The sequence below is a fragment of the Canis lupus genome, chromosome 18 (assembly GCF_003254725.2).
Source record: "Canis lupus dingo isolate Sandy chromosome 18, ASM325472v2, whole genome shotgun sequence".
In the NCBI taxonomy this organism is placed as follows: domain Eukaryota; kingdom Metazoa; phylum Chordata; class Mammalia; order Carnivora; family Canidae; genus Canis; species Canis lupus.
This window is the reverse complement of record NC_064260.1, coordinates 14338090-14356130: the sequence shown is the minus strand read 5'-3', so window position 1 is coordinate 14356130 and position 18041 is coordinate 14338090. Positions and strand designations below refer to the sequence as shown.

Genomic DNA, 18041 nt, shown 5'->3' with positions numbered 1-18041 from the left:
CGGGCGGGCGCGCCCCCGCCCCGGGGCCTCCGGTGTCTCCGCGGACGCCGCTGGTTCGGCGTGGGGGGCGTCCACCCCCTTATGCTGAGCTGCCCTTAGCGGCCCCCCAGGACCCTGGAGGTTCCTGGCCGGCTGGAAGGGCGGCCCCTTGCCGCGGGTGGGACGCCTAGCAGACAAGGAGGACCTCCCTCGAGCACAACGGGACCCCGCTGCCAGCTCTCAGGCACGGGCCTGGGAATTCGGTTCCTTGCCGTTGCCGTTTCTCTAGGACGGTCTGGCAGCTGTTACCCAACATCTTTTATTTTTTTAGGTTTTTGTTTTGTTTTTTAAGATTTTATTTATTCATGAGAGACAGAGAGAGAGAGAGAGAGAGAGGCAGACACACAGGCAGAGGAGAAGCAGGCTCCATGCAGGGAGCCCGACGCCTCGATCCTGGGATTCCAGGCTCATGCCCTGGGCTGACGGCGACGCTCAACCACTGAGCCACCCAGGGATCCCCAATCCCCAGAACATCTTTTAAAGTGCATCTGAGGCCATTATAAGTTTCCGCTGCTCCTTTTTTTCCTTTCTATTCTGTTTCTGGACCTTTTCTCCTGGCATTGGGTTTATGGGAGCTCCAAGGTAGTGATGTCCTTACTGGCTTTCTTGCTGCTCTACTCTTTGCATTCTCTTTGGTCCACTTTTCCAAACTTTTATTTCCGTTTTGTTGAGGCCTGGGAGTGCATTGTGGGTACTTAGTGCTATTTTGGCCTTGGGATCCATAGTCTCAAAGATGCAACGTCAGGCTCTTGACATTTATGAATGAGCCATACATGCTGCCAGATCAGAATGCTGTTCACTTTGCAATTTTACTTATTAACTTTAAAAATCTAAACTATACTGTGGTTTAGCAACCCATGTTTGGCATCCGTTTTTCACTTTTTTGAAGGTCTAAGAAATTCGAATTGGCCAGACCCTTTCTCAGCTTCTGAGAAGCTTGATTTTGTGTTTCCTCTTTTCTGCCCCTCCTTGCTTTCTCTCCTGCTTCTCGTTCACAGCCAACAGTGGGAGGCACAGTTGTTTCTCACCAGAAAACCTCTAGTGCTAGAGTTTGTACCTTAAACTTTAAGAAATTCTCTTCCCTGAGTATGTGCTATGTGCCACTAGTTTTGAAAAGATAGAGACCGCTTAAGGTGAGCAGAAGAAAAGTATCCGGTCACTTGTCAGGACCAGTTCACAGGATTTCACGGGCCACACAAGGCAGGAGTGAATACTGCAGGTCACTTCAGTTACGGATGGCTTAGCATTGCTACTGCCAGTCATCTCCGTTCAGAGGAACCCCCACTTTCCTGAGAAGGAGCTGGTGGCGGCTGGCAGAGCAAGTGAGATCTGATTAGGCAACCAGAGAGTTGTAAATTTTTTTGATCCTGGAAAAACAAGAGCGTTTAAACAAAAGCATCTCATTGAAGACACAACTGTTCAAAATCTGGGAAGAATGTTCAGATGACTATCACATTGACTGCAACACTGGTCATTTTCTGATTTGTTCTTCAAATCTGAGCTAAGAGCCAGAAGCCCTGGACACAACACGTTCCACTCTCTACCAGGGCTGTTATGGAAAATGATACTTGTAATGCAAAATTGTCCTATCTGAGTAGTCTTACAGAGTTCTGTCCATGGTAGTATAATTATGACTGGCTCATGTACATAATTTGTCGTTATTTTACTTTCTCTTTGCTGTTTATGAAATGTGCCAGGTTACGATACTTGGGATTTAAGGATGTCAACAGGTGAGAAGGCAGTTTGTGTTAGGGAAGTCATATTGGTGGCTGACTATACCATTCCTTTGTGTTTGTCAATGGTAGTACAAAGCTCTGGTCATTTTGTTAGGAAGATGAAACTTCATAATTCATTCTCAACCAATATTTGTCTTTATCCTGAAAAGATAGTTTTAATTACTCCTGAATTCAAAATCTGAATTTTGTCAGTAAACACAGTTCTTTTCTTTTCACTGATGTATTCAACATCGTCTTAGAAAGATGTAAAAATCAGGGCACCCTGGTGGCTCAGGTCATGATGTTGGGGTCCTGGGATTGAGTTCCACATCGGGCTCCCTGCTTCTCCCTCTCCCACTGCTCCTTACCCCTGCTCACTCTTGCACACACTCTCTCTCTCACATAAATAAATTTTTAAAAATCTCAAAAAAAAACTTTTAGAAAAATGTAAAAATCACTCTAAATTTACTTAAATTGTGCAGTAGATTAACTCACTGGACCCAGTAATTAATCGTAAAATAATTAAACTGGGGTCTTTTAAAATTATATTTTAATTTTAAAAATAATTTTAGGTTTACAGAAAAGTTGCAAAGTACAGAGTTCCTATATACACTTCACCCAGCTTCCCCTAATGTTACATCCTCTATTACCAAGAGATGTGTCAAAACAAGGAAATTAATGTTGGTGTATTAATATTAACTAAACTACAGAATTTTTCAAACCTCACTAGTTGTCCACTAATGTCTTTTTACTGCTTCAGGATCTAATCTGGGATACCATACTTAAACATCCAGATCTGTATTGAAGGAGTGTTCAGGAATGGAGGGAAATGAATAAGACAAGATCACTTTCCATTCTGCTGAAGATGGAACAAAATGCATGAGGATTCAGTATATGGCAAATGGCTTTGGCCCCAGTAGCTCCCTGCTTCATGGCTACCTGGATGTCAGCGCCTGCCTCCCCTTGGTTGGCTACTTTAGATGTTGGTATCCCAATCGGTGGTGGTGACCCACTGTGACATATGATTGATTCGGGTGCAGTCCTACAGTCTGGTGTCTGCTCTCATAGCCCTGGGCCCCACTACCCATTGTACTCAAGGTAAGTTTCTGGAGCGCAGGGGAGCCCTCTTGCTGCCTTACAATCCATTAAGCTGTGGTTACAATTCCGTGGTCAGTAGCAGAGCTGTGTTGTCAGACTCCTGGTTTGGACCCTGCCTCTACTTTGTGACTTTCAGCAAAAGCTTTAGCCTTCCTGAGTTTCTTCTTTTCTCATTCCCATTTTACAGAGATGAAAGGAGAGTTGAAGTGAGGTTTGAATTTTATAATTTTCAGAGATCATAGGGGAGAGTGCCCAGTACAGAGTAGGCACTTAGTAAATGCTACCTGTTATTATCACTGTGTTCCAGAAATCGTGGGTAGGCTCAGTCTCCTAGTTGGGTGGTCAAGAAGGGACCAAGACTCAATGCTAGAGCAAAATTCATTTAAGGAAATTAAATTTCTATTTATTGGCTAGAAGAGGATGAGAGTTCTAAGGAAGACTATTCCACTGATAAAAGGAAAGAAGTATGAAACTTGGGAATAGGATTCTAAAAATTAAGGAAAATTAAGTTTTTCACTGTTTCAAATCATGTGGGGGTAAAGGTCATGCTAATCCTAATCCTCTTTGTGTGGGTCTAATTTTAATCTATTTGTGGCTGAAGTGAGCACAATTCTCATCACCATCTTAAGCTTAGCTCACATTTAAGCAATGAAAAATGGGAAAAATATCCTAATTCGTAGAGGTTAACTTTATAGTAATCATCATGAGCACTTCAATTAAGTTTCTAAAGAAAAAAAAGGCATATTGTATGATAACTTACAGTAACATAACTCAGAATTTGAATCGTACCTGGCATTGTTCATAGACCTTTCATACTCTCTTTTTCATATGACTCTTGAACTAAGGGAGGGTGGAGGAATTATGATCCACATTTTGTTGCGACACAGGCTCAGAGGGCTGAAAGCATATCAGAAAAGGCCTCATAGCAGAAACAACACAGCATTGAAGCTTGAGGGATGCAAAGGGGTTTCACCAGGTAGATGGAGGTGCGGGGGGGGGGGGGGGTCCAGGTAGAAGTGCAGCAGAAGGAAGAGAATGGTGGTAGAGGAGAGGGGAGTTCTTTTGTGGGACCAAATACCCCAATATATCTGATGCTTTGACTAAGGAGAGCAATGTAGAGGGAGGGCTTTATATGCCAGGCTAGGAGCTCGGGCTTTATTCTCTGGCAGTAAGTTGCTTTGAGGCAAAGGAGAATAACCTGATCAGGTTTCAGTTTAGGAATATCACTATGACAATAATATAAAAGGTAACCGCAAAAGATTCTTGGTGGTTTCGAGATAGCTGATATTTTTTAAACCTGTTAGGGGGGGATCCCTGGGTGGCTCAGTGGTTTAGCGTCTGCCTTCGGCCCAGGGCATGATCCTTGAGTCCCGGGATCGAGTCCCATGTCAGGCTCCCTGCGTGGAGCCTGCTTCTCTCTCTGCCCTTCTTTCTCTCTGTGTGTCTCTCATGAATAAATAAAATCTTTAAAAAAAAATAATAAACCTGTTGGTCATGAGATCTCAGGTCCCAGATGGATGACAAGGAGCAGAAGCAGACAGCCAGGTTAGTACCAGCAGCACCATACTGCCTGCAACGAAAGCACGAGATTTAGGTGCAGAAACCACTTGTTCCTGCTCTGGCTTTTATCAGATTTAGAAATTTTCCTAAAGCATTATCATTTAATTTCCTTTTGCTTATCTCTGTGTAACACGAGTACAGTATTTGTATAGCATCAACCTAAGTATGTTAATTAATATCGATGGAGTACTTCCAACAATAAAATCAGGACTTGGGAGTGAAGACAAATGTCAAAATGTCTTAGGCTGGTCCCAGAATCATATCCAGGATAGAGGGTTCAGCAGGCTGCCCAAGCTATGTAGCAGGGTGGATATGGAGATTTTTTTGAATCCGATTTTGAGCTGCTTCTATCAGAAGTAATTATTCAGAGGACTTCCACATTTTGTCTCCCTGGAGAGTAGAGTGCCCCCAAAGATCTATACAGAGATTTCAATTTTAGTATTGTATTGTACCCAGGGATCTCTCTTGAAACCTGGTAGGAAACAAAACCAAATGTCCACTAGTTGTGTATGGACGGTTTGTTTATTCTCTTTGCAAGTCCAGAGAACTGACTTCCTGCCAGGGAGAGAACAGGGTGTGATAGATCTGGGACAGTAAACTGAGCGGATGAAGTGCTTTGTTTTTAGCATACTGGACAGGATTGCCTCAGGACCTGAACTTTCTGTATCTAACATAGGAAATCCAAAGAAATACCCTTTCCTCCTAATTCTGGTCCTGTGGATTTTGTGTCAAGATCTCCATGATTTTCTGAGTGACATTGTAGTATGTATGTATGTATTTTTAAAGATTTTATTTATTTATTCATGAGAGACACACAGAGAGGCAGAGACACAGGCAGAGGTAGAAGCAGGCTCCCTGTGGGGAGCCTGATGTGGGACTTGATCCCAGGACTCCCAGGATCCCGACCTGAGCTGAAGGCAGACTCTCAACCACTGAGCCACCCAGGCGCCCCTATTTTAGTATTTATTAAGAGAGAACAGGTTACCACAGGCCACCACTTTCAAAGCTGACCAGTCACATGCCCAGGTCTATAATCTTACCAACGTCAAAAATCAATTTTCTAACATGATATGAAGAGGGTAAATAGAGAAATCCCTGAGTAGACGCTGGCCAGGAAAATTCGGATGCTGACGGAATTGGGCAATGGAAGTTTGCTTACAATTTTTCTTGGAGACAGAAGAAAGTATTTTATTATTTACTTTTTAAAAAAGATTTTTATTTATTCATGAGAGACACAGAGAGAGAGGCAGAGACACAGGCAGAGGGAGAAGCAGGCTCCATGCAGGGAGCCCGACGTGTGATCCTGGTCTCCAGGACCAGGCCCTGGGCTGAAGACTGTGCTAAACCGCTGAGCCACCCGGGCTGCCTAGAAGAAAGTATTTTATACAGTAGCATGGTTTCTAGAACATTAACTGTAAATGTAATTTTTACAAGTGGAATTTCACTTTAAATGCACTTCAGGAGTTGGCTATTTAAAGGATTCTTTTGGAGAACCTCCTTGTGATAATACCTTATACTTCATAGGTTTTTATTTTTTATTCTCTTTGCTTATCCCATTTTTCTAAAGCAACAATTATTTGTAATTGTCTCACAAACTAAGTAAATTGGTCTTTGCATTCTGAAACAATTTCTTTGGTCTCCCGTCCCCCCTTTTTTTAGACACAAGCAAGGTTTTTTGTTTGTGTTTAAACTCCTCCATTTTCTTTCTTTCTTTCTTTCTTTCTTTCTTTCTTTCTTTCTTTCTTTCTTTCTTTCTTTCTTTCTTCCTTCCTTCCTTCCTTCCTTCCTTCCTTCCTTCCTTCCTTCCTTTCCTTCCTTTCCTTCCTTTCCTTCCTTTCCTTCCTTCCTTTTTTAGATTTTATTTATTTATTCATGAGAGACATAGAGAGAAAGGCACAGACACAGGCAGAAGGACAAGCAGGCTCCACGAAGGGAGCCCGACGCAGGACCCAATCCCAGGTCTCCAGGACCATACTCTGTGCTGAAGGTGAGGTGGTGCTAAACCGCTGAGCCACCCGAGCTGCCCAAAACTCCATTTTCTTATTTCTCTTAATTTTTTTTTCCATTTCCCAGAATGACCATATGATAAGAAGTCTTAGAATTTACTGACTTTTGCTTTTTTTTTTTTTTTTTTTTTTTTATCAAGGCAAAACCCTGAGAGGAGGACAGCCCCAAGCACCCTACCACCTGTCTGTGGAAATATACATATATCCTACTGCCTTGTCACAGGGATCCTGAAATGCCATCCTACTACTTTATCTAATGTTTTATTTTATTTTTTAAAATTTTATTTTTAAGTGATCTCTGCATCCCATGTGGGGCTTGAACCCACAACCCTGAGATCAGGAGTCACACACTCCACTGGCTGAGTCAGTCAAGCACCCCTACAGCCTCACATTTTAAAAGTCAAACACCCTGGAGAATTATTGCATTAGATGATCTATTACAGCATAACACTTTAATGGAAAATTGTCTGGTTATTTTCCTCCTGGCAGTGAGAAAAATGGGAATTTTAATTAGAGTGTAGGAAAAAAAGGTAATCTTGGAATCTGCACACCATCCTAGAAAGACAGGCTTAACCAAAGGAAAAAGTTTCAGGCTGCCAAGAAGTTGCAGAAGGGACACTGAGTGCCTGGGAAGGATGCTGGGGAAGCTGTTCAGTATTAAAGACAAGGAAAGGGGATCCCTGGTGGCTCAGCGGTTTAGCATCTGCCTTTGGTCCAGGGTGCGATCCTGGGGTCCCGGGATCGGGTCCCGCTTCAGGCTCCCGGCATGGGCCTGCTTCTCCCTCCTCCTGTGTCTCTGCCTCTCTCTCTCTCTATGTGTATCATAAATAAATCTTTAAAAAAATAAATAAAAATAAAGACAAGGAAAATGGGAAGCAGAACTACAATATACTTGGATTCCTATACAATTTAATTTTAGGAAGACTGAATTTTCCTAAAACATTTAATTTCAGTAACTGCCAACCATCTGAGAAGAAAGAGAGACCTGAATAGAGACCTGTTCCTTCTAATATTTACTGATAATCCATATGGACTAGGCACATTGTTAAGTGCTCATCATAAAAAGGAACCATATAGTTTTGTCCTCAGAGAATTTATATTCTAAGAGGAAAGATGGGCCAAAAGCAAAAAGACAAGAGAAAATGTATTTTCAAGTTGTGATACTTGCAATGAAGAATACAAAACCCACACTCTCTGTATTTTTTGTGTTACATTTTACACTTTGACCAACTTGCAAAATCTGTGGTACAAAGAGATAGGTTGGCAATGACTACAATCTTCATAATTTACATCATCAATTACTATTGACTTAGGGTCCCATGTAAGAAATCCTGTGTAGAACTTCTAGGTATAATCTTATGGCATTCTCAGAACCCTTGGAAATTCTTTAGATTAAGCATTCTAAGCACTGAGGGGCCCCACCTCAATCTAGGTGAGGTGGACCGCTGAGGTTTGAGTTTAAGATTTATCCTCTGTCTGCTATCCCCACCCTAACACAATGCCCATCCTTTAGCTGCATCTCCAGAAACTCCAGGGTTGAGAATTCTTTTTTTTTTTAAGATTTTATTTATTTATTTGACAGAAAGAGAGCATAAGGAGGGGGATTGGCAGAGGGAGAGGGAGAAGCAGGCTCCCCGCTGAGCAGGGAGCTGATTGCGGGGCTCAATAATACCAGGACCCTGGGATTATGACCTGAGCTGAAGGCACCTGCTTAACCGGCTGAGCCACCCAGGTGCCCCCAGGGTTGAGAATTCTAATAGACTGGCTGATGGAGAAGAAAACAGAGAAAGGTGATTAGTTATGGAGCTGCTGGTGATAAGAGAGAGAAATAAGGAATATACCCAGAGCCTCAGAAAAAAGGTTATCAAGAATACTGGCTGAAAATGCTCCATGTAGGACAGTGAACTCACAATACTTCGATCAGTAACCCAGGTAAAGAGAAGAATGGAGAACAGAATTCCTCCTAAACTTTAAGACTAGATTGGGGAGCCACTTGAGGTCCCTGCTTGCTCGGCTATTAGGGGACTATAAATCTATGTTAGGCTGCATGCTCAATCCTTAACATTCTTGTATACAAGTGGTTACTAAAGCCACTACCAGTAGAAGTTGGCTAGATGACTTAAGCTATTTCTCTATTACAAGGATCATTGTGCTACAGTTGATAGAATACTGAGGGACAATGTAAAATATGGTCATGCCTTGTTTCTCACTAGTGAAAGGGGTAATAAAAGGAATGTGAACTAGAGAAATCAAGTAAAACTTCTATCTTTGTGAGCCTTTTCATGGGCACACAGTGTTTTGTTTTGTTTTTTAATCTGCCCGGCATTCTTTTGGGGGAGCACATCTCCCACCCTCATTCAAAAATATTTCTGGTCAGTTGGTTTGGCCCAAGGATGGGTATGTGATCCAGACTCAGCCAATCAAAGTATTTTATCTTTCTAGTCACAGTGATTAGTTCCTGAAAGAGTATTTACCAAATGTCTCTCTGGTTATTTACCAGCTATCCAGAAATCACGTGCTCTAGGAACTCTGGAGGTCTACAGCAGCCAGAGTCCATCTGGTCAACACATGGAATCAACTTGAAGATGAAGCCAAGTGGATAGGGAGTGAGGGCAGGGAGGTCCTACTCTATACTATATCCATTCTAAGAAATCCTTGTGTGGGTAAAGCCGAGTAGGAGGACAGGTTTCTACCAGTCTCTAGGAATTGGGCAGTGAGGTCTCTGACTCACTATAGAACCAGTTGTCCTTGTCAAGAGGGGACAATTTCTCCTAGGAAATTTATAGTGGAAGAGGACTGATGATAACAAATAACCAGATGGGACTACTTGAAGTTATTTGCCTTTGGGCAAATTCAAGTTTAGTGTACACCTGCCGGCTCTCTCTGAAGCCTTCCTGTGCACCACACTCCCCACCCTCCCATTCCCTGCCTTCTGTCAGCTTGCATTCCCATTCACCTAGGGGGGAAAAAAAGTGAGGAAGAAATAGGAAGACTGAAATAGCATCCAAAACCCAACATAATTAGTCTCCTTGTCTTTCTCACACATCAGACTTTAGAATGTTTGAAGGTACGGCTGTGTCTCCCACTCCTGGATCATTAAGGTCTTACACAGCCCCAGAGCTTAGAAAGCATGTCAGTGAATCTGGAAGGGCCCATAGAGAGAGAGAGGCCTTGCAGCATTCAGCCTGAGAAGGTTATTGGTTTGGATGAAAGCACTGCCTCTCCAGCATCCTTTTAAAAAATGCAAATACTCAGAGGAAACATGAGGTACTGCCCTGCTGACCAGCAATTCTTGTTTTTGGCAGCTATCAGAACAAGGGAGAACTACAAACATTGGCTTTTAGAGAAAAGTCTGAAGTGTGATAGAAAGGGCACAAATTTGGTTAACTAATTTGGAAAACCATTTGGCATATCTCCTAAAGTTGAACATTACGCCTACGATCCAACAATTTGTTCCAAGGGATGGACCCAAGGGAAACTCATGCAGATATGCAAAAGGAGATGTGCAAGAATGTTCATAGTTGCACTGACACAGTGTGAAAACCTGGAACAGCTCAAATGCCCATCAACAGGAGAGTGGATGGATGAATTGTGATCTATTCATGCAACTGAATATTAATATGGTAATAAAAACAAATGAAATACGCTTATTTACTACAATGTGGATAAATCCTAGCAATGAAACAATAAAACACGAAATGAAGAAAGTAGATGTCCTAAAAGTATACAATATCATATAATTTTTATAGAGTTGAAAACAACTAATATAAGAATATACTCTATAATCTTAGATCTTGGTTCATTCAAATACTGCCTGAAATCATTAAGGATTGATAGAAGAGGTAAAACTTGAATCATAGCTATAGTTGGATTGACAGAAAATGGAGTCATCTGTTCCAGTGTACGATTAAGCATAGACTGAGGCAGGAATATGTTTGGTGACTGAGAGGATAAAAAGATACTATCGAGAGTACAACTAGACCATGAGCTTTCTAGAAGCTGGTATTGCGTGTTATTTATCCTTGTATCCCCCTGGCCTGGCACAGTACCTGGAAAAAATAGAGTTCAACATTGTTTGTTGTTTAAGTAGATTAAATAATGAATAAAAGCATAACAATAAAAAAGAATATACTTTTAGAAGTACACATAGATGCAATAAAACTGCATATTTAAAAAGCAGAGGAATTCTGGATGATAGTTTTATTGGGTGGGGATAGGAAGGGAGTGGGAGGAGTTAGATGAAGGTTATGTCAAGGTTCTAGTTTTTGGGATGGTAGGTTTGCAGGTACTTATCACATTCTTAAGAGTAACAAAATAAATAAGTTAAGACAAAACCAGAAAGCCTTGTTTCCAGGCTGTTGCTTTATTTATTTTTTATTTTTATTTTTAAAAGAGTTTATTTATTTATTTGAGGGAGAGAGGGAATCCCAAGCAGGCTCCAGGCTGAGCATAGAGCCTAAATGGGGCTTGATCTCAAGACCCTGAGATCATGACCTGAGCTGAAATCAGGAGTCAGATGCTTACCCGACTGGCACCCCTGTTGCTTTACTTATGAAGTGCAATCCCTGAGCAACGAGGGTGAGGGAAAAGTGAAGGGAGGCAGAGAAAGGTCCGAGAAGTAATGCCAGGGATGCCTTAGCATTGTTTCATGAAGAACTCTGAAGACACAGGGTTGGTGAGCAGGCATGTGTTCAGCCACATGGGAAATCTTCAGAGACACTGTGCCTTGGAGTAGTCCTTGGAAGGGAGGAGGGTGAAGGAAGCTGTCAGACTGGGTCTCTCCAATGTGAAGATGGCTTCCCCTGGGCACCACTTCTGAGTTACTCCTCTGGCCCCGTTTGGTGGCAGTTAAGGAAACCAGATCACGCAGCCTGTGTTTCAGCTGAGTCCCGAAGTGGTGGGAGAAGCCAAGATGTCAGGGTATGTGGCTTATTGGCTCAGCTGCCATTGGTCAGCTGCAATATTAAATTGCAATTAAATATTTGTCTAATATTTACTTTGGTTGGCGGAGGGCGGGGAGCAGAGCTGGACCCAGCAAGGCAAGGGCACCTTTTTTTTTTTTTTTTTTTGACCAGTGTGTCAGGAGTTGGGCATGGGGACCTGAGGTCACTCATGCAGACTTCCATTCATTTCAGGGATGCTTTGGCTCCTTTGTGAAAGTCACAAGTAAGTACCTGGTCATTCTTTTACAAGTCTAGAGCCTCTGAAAGGGTGACGAGACCGCTTGGTAGCTGGTAGATATCATTTTCATCAGGATCCCCTTTCTTTTTGGTCATTTAAGAATATCCATTACCTGGCTTGCTTGCCTTATACGATTATGTGCCCGTGCTTGTCACAGCAACTCCACAGGTTCTTGTGCTTGAATACTTGCCAGGTACTAAAATAAATGAGCACTCCTATTTTGGCTGGTAAAAAGTGTTGCATAAATGGAGCTTTTGATTTTATGGATTTGAACAAGTGAGTTCAAGTTTTCCTTTCTTGCTCTTAGTTAGTTGTCTAATTTGGGGGTAAAATTAAGTTATGTAGGGATTGGAAAAAAGCTCTCAAAAGAGGCACTCCTTATCACTAGTGCATATTTTACACATGCCCCAACTCCAAGACACTCCTCCTCAGAGCCCTTTTGAGGAGAGAGAACATTCTTCATCACTAGAATGCCTCTCTTCCCTTTGAGTTATCCTCGTGTCCTCCATAAACATGTAAAAAATTCTGGAGGAGTGGCACTCCTGTGTACTCTTTGCAGATTTTCTTTCGTCCCCCTCCAATGTCCACAGATCCAGTTGGCCCTAATTTCTTTCTAGTGGATGGTGGCAAGGAAGTAGGAAGTCATCTAAAGACTTCATACCACTGACTGCAGAGATTATTGGAGAAATGACTGCCTGCTCCCACAGTACCTCAGGGCCCCCCAAGATCAAAGCCTGCAGTTCTACTCAAGCCTGCAGTTCTCTCAGAATTTCTTTCCTTTGGCTAAATTTTGAATGTTCCTAAAAGAACACTGTACTGGAGGACTGGCATTTTAAGGTGTCCTAAGTCATCTCTATCTTTAATGTGGATGAGGAGCATCTTGGGTCAGCGGGGGCTCTGATGGCAGCTGGAGGATAGAGGAAGAGAGTCTGTAATTAGGTAGCTCAGAACCCAAAGAGAGCTTCCACTTTTGATAGAAGCCCTCCAAGGACTACGTATAGGTGGTAAGTAACATTTTTGACATTAAACTTCCTCTCTCTTGCCAGTGGAGGTGCTCCCTGCTTTTAACTTTCAAATTAGAATTTTTTTTTTTTTTTATGGTAGCAGTGGAAAATTATGTAGGTTAGCAAAGTCAGGAGAGGTTGGAAAAACCCTCAAAAAAATACCAGGAAAGTGTCACCCAAACCCAACATATCTTTTTTTTTTTTTTAAAGATTTTTAAAAATCTATTTATTCATGAGAGACAGAGGCAGGCAGAGACACAGGCAGAGGGAGAAGCAGGCTCCATGCAGGGAGCCTGATGCGGGACTTGATCCCAGGACTCCAGGATCACGCCCTAGGCCAAAGGCAGGCACCAAACTGCTGAGCCACCCAGGGATCCCCCCAACATATCTTTAAAAAAAAAACTAAATGCTAAAAGAATATGAGAGCCAAGAAAAAAGGCTCCTTGTGTAAACACACAGAAACACACACTGTGATATTTTCTCTGCCCTTTTTTTGTCCTATGAGGCCATCTTTTATGAAGGTCATCATTTATGAAAATCAATAACTTTAATTGTAAGGATGTCTCCTGAGGCAATGGGAGATAACATGGTAAATAAACACTAGCAATTGCTGAATCAAAGGAAGGAATATTCCAGAACACAATTAAGCCCAGCCTGGGTGCCCCCTTTTAATCAGATCCCTCACTCTCTATGGGGCTCACCCCTTGGCTTAGACTTAATTGAGCTTCTGCATTAAAGGCATGAGAGTTGAGTCTCATTTTGTTCTGTGTCTAATCATAGAGAAGCCATTTATTCCTTTTACCAATTTTCAGGACCTGTCCCAGGAAGTGTTGAGAATTGGATGTGAGTTGTAATTACTGATGTTATATGATTCTTTGCAATTTGCAAAGCACATTTATATGCATTGTTACATTTAGTCCTTCCAACCAGTCCACATCATTATTATATTATTATTGTTGCAATTTGGTACCTGGGGAAACCGAAGCTTGAAGAGAGCTTCTGTGGCTTATTCTGTGGCTCGTCTAAAATTATAGAGAAAGGGAATTTTTTTAAGATTTTATTTATTTATTCATGAGAGACAGAGAGAGAGAGAGAGAGGCAGAGACACAGGCAGAGGGAGAAGCAGGCTCCATGCAGGGAACCTGACATGGGACTCGATCCCTGGTCTCCAGGATCACACCCTGGGCTGAAGGCGCTAAACCGCTGAGCCACCTGGGCTGCCCAAGGGATGGCTTTAAACTCAGGTTTCCTCCCCCAGATCCTGTCGCTCCACAGCTCACCTTGATTTTGGGGAGATGCCACTGTCTACCACTCCTCACTTTTAACTTTGTTAATAATAACTGGCAATAGTGACTGACATCTGGGATGGTCACATAAGGCTAGGCACAGCTCATTTCATCCTCCTAATCGAATGATACAGATTTTATAACTCAGCTTATTTTATGTTGAGTAAACTGAGGCTCGGAGAGGTTAGATATGTTATCCCAGGTGCAGAGCTAGAAAGTGATGGGGACAGGATTCAAATCGAGGCCTATTTGACTCCCCAGCTCTTAACCACATCACTATGACCCTGTTGTGTCCATTGGTTGATCTTTCAAAGTTTTCACCTCCTTCCAAATGTCAGATTCATAGAGCAGAGGCACACGGAGTGCTTGCAAGGGGAAAGAACAAACTATAGGCTTTAGGAAGACATGGAATGAACCATGGGTCTTCCAGGACTTATTCCAGTGGGAGACAAAACTGATCTGTGGAGCAAAGCTGTAATACCAGAGGCTTTAGTCAGGGGGGCGTGGAGCTCCTTGAGGGTGCAGGGAAAGCGGACTGACCAGCCTTCACTGAGGCAGTAAGTCCCTTATTAAGGGACTCACTGTGCATTCTCGACCCTGAGTCCTCCATTTTTATTGCAAGATGGGGTGCTTAACCCCCAGGCATCCTTTACTAATGACCTATGGCAAGGCAGAGGGGCAGTGTCACCAGCTGGGCCTGAAGCCAGCTGCCTGTTCTGAACACGACAGCACAGACTGAGGACTGTAAGACCCTCTGCTTGGTTACAGATACTCCAGGGCTGAGCAAATCCTGAAAGCTTAAGTTCAAGGTAAAGGCCATAATACACTTGGGTGCTACGTAGGCTTTGGCTTCAATTAAAACCAATAAAAATTCTCCCCAGCCACTTTTTCAACATAGTTAGCTCATTTCCTTGCTGAACGAGGCTGGCAGAGAGGTGGGGGAAGTTGGTGAGAGAAGGTCTGGGAACAAGACAATTTGTCTAACCCAATGAAAAGAAACCCTCTGAAGATTTGGAGGAGGTGGGGAATCCATGTGTCTTTCATCTTCCACCATTCCCTGGGGAAGCAGTAGGGCAATTTTCCTCCCTGTTGGGGCTCGTGGTTCTTAGCCCTGGCTGCCCATTAGAATCACTTGGGGGACTTTTTCAATCTCTCTCCATGCCTGGCACCTACCACCCCAAAATCTCTGGGGGTGAGGCCCAGGTACTGTAATTTTTATAAGTTCCCCAGACGATATCACTGCTCTAGAATTCCATCATGAGAAACGAAGAACTGACATGAGTGTCCAATTAAACTTTCTACCATTCTGATGCATTTGGAAGGGAAACCATCATCATAGGCCAATTTTAAAGATGGAAAGAGAGGCAGAGAGAGAAGTAATTTGTTAGGAGGGAGGGCTGGTGAGGGCAGGGGTGAGGTAGGAGGAGCCTCCTTTTCTTTTTGTTCTTGCACACCTTTTTTTCTGGTAGTGTATTACAGTATCAGTAGTTCTACGGCTTAGCTTCATATGCTCTCAGGCAGGAGGTCTCTACTCCTTTCCTGGAGTGACCTTTCTAATGAGAGCTCTACTGCTGTTTTAATGTGTTTCCCTAAGGAAAACCCATAGCTTTCTTTTCTAAATCTCAGCTCTTTGCAAGCCCAAGCAGGGGGTCAGGAGACGCCTGCATCTGTTTAGGAGGAGCCAGGGACCCCGTTTAGTGCATTCTGGACAGAGTGCAACACGTGCACACGCAGTGACAATGCATCAGTGAGCGTGGAATCAGGCCTAACCCGGTCTCAGCTTTCCATCCAGCTGTAAACCCAGCGTGTCTGCCACTGAATCTGTAACAGCTAATTCTTTTAGAACACAGAGCTAAATCTCCCAGGGGGCCCGGCCTGGAGAGGCTGCCTGAATTGCTGCCTGCTTAAAGGTGCACTCATGTTTCTTGATTTAACTGGGTCAGTTCAGTTGTTTATATCTGCCTTTCAATTTTAGGGCAGAGTCGGCTTCCGGGTGCTGGCAATTCCCAGAGAGCGTGGGCTCTGAGTGACCAGGGCAGGTGTTCAGTAACCCCCTGTGAGTATTATTTAATTTTGTTCCTCCCACAGCCTCACGGTTTATGTATGAGTTGTTATGTGACTGAGTTCTATTTTTAACTGCAAACATGCTCCGTTCAACTGGAATCATGTTCTTTAGACGCTGCATTATGCAAACTGGCTCCAGAGTTTGCCAGGAGTGCTAAACGAGACCGTGACAATTCTCAGCTGCAGTCACTGGGACCCCCACAGTGGGGCAGTGGTGCTAAGTAACCGTCCAGGTGCCACCCGAGGAGAAAGCCCTGTCTGGCCACTTTTATCAGCTTCTCTCATCTCAGGCTCCTGCCTAAATCCCAGAATAAAGCCTGTGGGCCTGGGGGGAGGGCATCCACAAGGCTGCTGGTGAAGAAGATTAAACTTGAAATAAATGGTAATGAGGCACCAGCAATGTAATGCTCATTGTAATGTATCTTCTCAGGTACTAAGCAGGAGCATCCGTGGTTTAGATGGAGGCCATCTGGTTGAGAAGCCACTGTCTGGTAGGTGTTCCTGTTGAGTCATTCATTATCCTAAAGGGAGCACATTAGATAAGTCCACTGGTGGGTTCCCAGGTTGTTTTCTCGGGGTAATCAGAGAGAAGTGGCTTTCAAGAATTGCACGAGCCAGGGGGTTTCTCTTTGACTTCTTCCAGAGGACTGGTGTCTGGCTTATCCAGGATGATCTAGAGAAGGGGCAGAGCCAGCAGCCTCGGAAGGGAGGATGTTGGTATCGGTCAGGATCCTTTGGTGACAAGCAAGAGAAACCAACTCTTTAAAAGAATTAACCTCCCTAAGAAGAAAAGGACTTTTTAGAAATTAAGTTCCATGAGTGTAGGGCTGCCTCGTTCACAGCTGCCCCAACAGGAACACCTCCAGGACAGTGGTTTCTCAACTGAAGTGAAGCATCTCTCGAGGAGTTTTAGGTAGCAGGACTGGGGTCCCTGACAATTTCCTCATGACATTGCTGCTGAAATGAATGCTCTCCAGCTACTCTTATGTTTTTGGGTGTGTATGTATACCCATGCATCAAAATCCAGAGAAAGAGAAAGAGTGTATGAGAATTTTCTAGAGAAAAACAGAACCAATAGAATATATACAGAAAGGGGTGGGGGAGAGGGAGAGAGAGAGGAAGAGAAAGAGAGAGAGAGAAGGAATTAGCATATACAATTATGGAGGCTGGCAAGCCCAATCTGCAGGGTGGATTGAAGTTGGAGACCTAGAGCTGATGTTTCACTTCAAGGGCCATCAGGCAGGAAGAGCTGATGTTGCAGATGAAGCCCAAAGGCAGTCTACTGGATAATTCTCTCCTACTCGGGGGAGGGCTGGTCTTTTTGTTTTATTCAGACCTTCAACAGATTGGACAAGTCCCACTCACATATGATTAAAATGTTAGTGTCATCCAGAACACCTTAAATTAAAATGTTAGTGTCATCCAGAACAGAAATACCCAGAATAATGTTTGACCAAGTAGCTGGGCATCCCATGTGCCCAATAGACACATTAAATTAACCATCATAGAGAGGGAGGGGGAGAGAGAGAGAGAGCACATCTGACCTAATTTGAGTCACATGACCATCCCTTTGTCCAGTAGAATGCAGGTTGTTGGGCAATTCCAGAGACTTTGCACAATGGAGCTGAACTCATTTCCCAAAGGGAAAGGAGGGAGCTATTACCAGGAGAAAGGGGAACGGATACTAGGAAGCCACAAGACAACAGCTGGCTTGTCTTTAAGGAGAATCTTACTTCATCACTTGCTTCTGTGTGGGTTAGCACCAAACATATCTCCTTGCCTTGACTGCCTCTTTCAGCTCCTCTTCTCTGTGTGAAAGGGAGAGCAGCTAGGATGGGGAAAGAAATAATTTTTGTTCCTTTGCTCCTTTACATCCAGTCAGGAGTAGTGCTAGTTATTTGAGGGTAAACAATCAGCTCTGGACCTTTACTCTTAAAGGTTTGTTCTACTGCTTCAGTGCTCAAACGCTGGGTCACTGAAAAGTCTCCCCAAACTGTAGAGGGTGTTCATAAGACAGCTCTGTCCAGATGAATTTGAATCTGTTATATTCTGTGTATTTTCTTTCTTGTCTATTCTTTACCTAATGCA

The 18041-nt window shown here is 43.3% G+C and overlaps 1 long non-coding RNA gene across 9 annotated transcripts in view; it reads left to right on the top strand.

The window, feature by feature from the left end:
- The window catches only part of LOC112661428 (uncharacterized), a 148964-nt gene that overhangs the window by 1562 nt on the left and 129361 nt on the right, over positions 1-18041 (top strand). For 2 of the 9 annotated variants that reach the window (XR_007403668.1, XR_007403667.1), the window contains exons 2-5: positions 2515-2852; positions 8919-10041; positions 15865-15945; positions 16384-16444. This is a non-coding gene — a long non-coding RNA (uncharacterized LOC112661428). Of the gene's footprint in view, positions 1-2514; positions 2853-7797; positions 7869-7988; positions 8351-8918; positions 10042-15864; positions 15946-16383; positions 16445-18041 lie in introns of those variants that run through there. The other 7 variants (XR_003137685.3, XR_007403672.1, XR_007403669.1 and 4 more) reach the window with 7 other exon arrangements.